This window comes from Physeter macrocephalus, chromosome 8, assembly GCF_002837175.3.
Source record: "Physeter macrocephalus isolate SW-GA chromosome 8, ASM283717v5, whole genome shotgun sequence".
In the NCBI taxonomy this organism is placed as follows: Eukaryota; Metazoa; Chordata; class Mammalia; order Artiodactyla; family Physeteridae; genus Physeter; species Physeter macrocephalus.
This window is the reverse complement of record NC_041221.1, coordinates 144946013-144950779: the sequence shown is the minus strand read 5'-3', so window position 1 is coordinate 144950779 and position 4767 is coordinate 144946013.

Genomic DNA, 4767 nt, shown 5'->3' with positions numbered 1-4767 from the left:
GTTAGAGGAAAACATAGGCAGAACACTCTGTGACATAAATCACAGCAAGATCCTTTTTGACCCACTTCCTAGAGAAATGGAAATAAAAACAAAAATAAGCAAACGGGACCTAATGAAACTTAAAAGCTTCTGCACAGCAAAGGAAACCATAAATAAGATGAAAAGACAACCCCAGGATGGGAGAAAATATTTGCAAATGAAGCAACTGACAAAGGATTAATCTTCAAAATATACAAGCAGCTCATGCAGCTCAATAACAAAAAAAGAAACAACTCAATCCAAAAATGAGCAGAAGACCTAAATAGACATTTCTCCAAAGAAGACATACAGATTGCCAACAAACACATGAAAGGATGCTCAGCATCACACCTTCTTCTTGCTTCTATGCCCACACCCTTCCCTCCAGTCTCTCAGTCCCCATCCGAGGCCAGTTCTTCATTCCTCTGGGAAAATTGCAAATCAACTATACTCCAGTAAAGATTATTTTTAAAAAAATTGTAACAGCTTCCTTACTGATTGACTAGATTCATCTTCCTATTTAAATGCTGATGTTTGAATCCTCTTTGCCTTGTCCTGGGCTTACCTACCTTCTGTGACATGGACTTTGCTATCTTTAAGGTAATCCAGTTAATCTTAGATAGTTATGATAACTAATAATGATGGAATGACTACTATTAAATTGAACAGTATGAAACTGCTGTCCCTGTAGGAGAAAAATAGTCAAAGAGGGGCAATTTCATATGGTTCAACTTAATATGCACTGGGTGCATAGCTGTGCACTGTACAATATATTATCTCATTTAATCTCCAAAACCACCAAGTAAAAGAATTCTAATTTTACAGCTAAGCAAAGTGAGGTCCAGGGAAATTGAATAATTTACACACCACCTCTTAAGCACTATGGGTATTGCCTTTTTTTTTTTGGCCTTGCTCTGAGGTGATCTTAGTTCCCCAACCAGGGATCAAACACAGGGCCCTGGCACTGATAGCGCCAAGTCCTAACCACTGGACCACCAGGGAATTCCTGGGTGTCGCCTTCTTATAATAACTTCTGTCTCAACCTGCTGACTTGCCTGGCTCTCTGGATCCTCCCTGAACAAGCTGGCACACTCCACCCATGACAGCCTTTCAAAGCTTCCTCCTAATTGAACATACTCAGTTCTCGCACCACTGATATTAACAGGAGTGATGAACAGCTGGGGGCCTGTGGAGACCTCTTCACCCAACACTGGGATTTGTGGTGGCCATTGATATGCTAACCAGCCCATTCCCATTCAAGCAGGTCCTGAATTTCCAAAAAGGTGCCTCACAAAACACCTTTCCACAAATACCTCTCCTTCACCCAGCTGATTCCTTGCTGTGTCCTATTTCTTTCCTTTATTCCCCCTCTTTACCTCCAAACTCAGAGTCTTAAAATCACCTGTGGACCTAGCAGTTCCACTCGTGGGTATATACTCAAAAGAACTGAAAACACATGTCCACACAAAGACTTGTACACAAATGCTCGTAACAGCCCCAAAGTGAAAACAACCTAAATGCCAATCAACTAATAAATGGGTAAACAAAATGTGGTATACCTATAAAATGGAACATTATTCAGCCATAAAAAAGAATGAAGTTCTGATACATGCTGCAATATGGATGAACCTTGAAAACAATATGCTAAGTGAACAAAGTCAGACACAAAAGGTCACATATTGTATAATTCTATTCATATGAAATGTCCAGAATAGGCAAATCCATAGAGAGAGAAAGTAGAGTAGTGGCCACCAGGGGATGAGAAAACAGATTAGTGGTGGCACAACATAATGAATACACCAAAACCCACTGAATTATACACTTTAAAAAGATGAAATTCCCAGGCGGTCCACTGGTTTGGACTCCATGCTCCCACTGCAGAGGGCACGAGTTCGCTCCCTGGTTGGGGAACTAAGAGCCCGCATGCAGTGTGGTGCAGCCAAAAAAAAAAAAAAAGTTGAATTTTTATGTAATGTGAATTATATCTCAATTAAAAAAATATTTTTAAATCACCTATAATTTGAGTCACCTAACTTTTCAAAGCTTTCCAGTTTTCTTATCTGTGAAATGTAGATCTTAGAGCAGAGATTGTGCTAAATAAATAGTTCCAGCTATTCTTCCGGGAGGATCCTTTGGCCAGGCTTGTGGTCAGAAACAGAGAAGTCAGCCATTCCCGGTCAGCCCTAACTCACTCTCAGCCCATCTGGAGACATGCAACCAGGAGTGTTAGAGATATGTTATTCAACCCTCTTGTTTTGTTCTTAGGAAAATCAACAAAGCCTTGAGAGAGGACAGGACTTTTCAAGGTCATAGAATGAGTCAGTGGCATTGTTGGGTCTACAATCCTGTTTTCTTTTTTCTAGTAGAACATGTTCTGTAGGTCTGGACTACAGAAAGCACTCTCTCCTACCCATACCGGTAGCCCCTGCTTCCAATGTAAGAAGCTTCAAATTTCTTCCACTGACATCTGAAATCAGGCCCATTGAACAGGCATGTTAGGAGGTGACCTGCTACAAATACCAGCTTATCTGTACCTACCCATTAGGACTGAAGTTTTTTAGCAGGTTTGACTGTCTCATTCTGGCATATTGAAAAATGAGGTAAAAGTAGATTTCCTGCAAAACAGTTGCCTATATTCCCAGCCAGAACTAAGCCTGGTGGGCATATTATGGGAAAGGACCTGGGCTGGGCTCTTTTGGAGGTTTTATAAAAGGGGTAAAGCTTTACCCCTATCCTCAAAGAGGTTGAGTTTGGTAAGAGTACAAATATGTAGAAATACCACAGCCTAGAATGTAGAAACTCCCATTGAAATGGAAGCGAACCAATAGTTTGGGGTTCTAAGTAAGAAAAGTCTAACTGGAGCATCAAAGAATCCATGGAGGGAATGGCATTTGGACTGGGTAGTAAGGGACAGGCTGAGGGCACAGAAAGAATGAAGGGGCAAAAGCCAGAGAGAATGAGAAACACTAGGGTGGAGCTTAGAGTATGTGTAGAGAAACTGTGCAAAACAAAGTAAGAAGGAATATTGGGGCCAAATTTTGGAGTGCTCTTAATGCCAGGATTAAGAAAGATTGCTCAATTTTTGAGGGGTGGGATAGGGGTAAGAACAACTTCATGCACTCTGATACAGCCTTGGAGAGCAAAATTTGCATTATTTGTCCAAACACTTAGACAGTTGCAAGCTCTTTGGGCCTGGGATTTCACTTCAAGATGTTTTCACTAAGAAATATGAGGGTTCATTACAGCATTATTTACAATACTAGAAAATTAGAAACAACATAAATATCTAACTGTGGAGCAGTGGTTCTCAACAGGAGTGATTTGACCCCCCAGGGGACATTTGGAAACATCTGGAGACATTTTTGATTGCCACGACATCTACCGGCATCTAGTGGGTAGAGGCCGGGGCGCTATACTACGATGTACAGGACAGCTTCCCACAACAAAGAATTACTGAGCCCAAAATGTCACTATGGGGACTTCCCTGGTGGCGCAGTGGTTAAGAATCCACCTGACAATGCAGGGGACACGGGTTCGAGCGCTGGTCCGGGAAGATCCCACATGCCGCGGAGCAATTGAGCCACAATTGCTGACCCGTGTGCCACAACTCCTGAAGCCCACGTGCCTAGAGCCGGTGCTCCGCAACAAGAGAAGTCACCGCAATGAGAAGCCTGTGCACCGCAATGAAGAGTAGCCCCCGCTCGCCGCAACTAGAGAAAGCCTGCGAGCAGCAACGAAGACCAAACGCAGCCAAAGTAAATAAATAAAATAAATAAATTTATTTAAAAAAATTGTCACTATGCCAAGGTTGAGTGTATATATATATATATATATATATATGTAAAACATATATATATATTCTCCAGGAAAATATTTTTAAATAAACAAAGAATATTGGTAATGGTAATACCTGGGATTATGTTTGATTTCAATTTTTTCCTTTGTGACTTCCTGTATTTTCTAAATTTTAATCAAGAACATACAGCACTTTGTACTAGCCAGGGCTCTCCAGACAATTGGCTCATGTGGTTATAGAGGTCGAGAAGTCCCACAATCTTCTGTCTGCAAGCTGGAGAGCCAGGAAAGCCGGTAGTATAATTCAGTCTGAGTCCAAGCGCTGAACGTTTAAGTCCTGGTCTGAGTCCAAGAACCAGGAGTGCCATGTCCAAGGGCAGGAGAAGATGGATGTCCCAGCTCAAGCACAGGGCCAATTCACCCTTCCCCCACCTTTTTGTTCTTTTCAGTCTCTTGGTGGGTTGGGGGATGCCCACCTATGGTGGTGAGTGTGAAATTCATTACCTTGTCTACTGACTGAAATGCTAATCTCTTCTGGAAACACCCTCAATGACAAACCCAGAAGTAATGTTTTACCAGCTATCTGGGCATCCCTTAGCCCGGTTGACACATAAAATGAACCATCACAAACATAATTTAAATAGCATTACTAAGCTTCAAGAATCATGCCAGGCAGCCTTGCAAAGCCTCGGGAATCATCCCTGAGAGATGCCTGCCCTCACTGGAGCTCACAGTATAGATGAGAAGACACATAATAAACAAGGAAACAAAAAACAAGCAAAATACATTTTAATAGTAATAAAGGAAATAAATGGGTGACATGACAGGCAGGAATTGGGGAGGGGGTGGTTGAGATAAGACAACTTCGGGTGACTAGCACAAGCTGAGACCTTGACACTGAGGAGCTGGCGAGCTGGGGAAGTGCATCCCAGACAGAGCACTCACGTTAGTTAT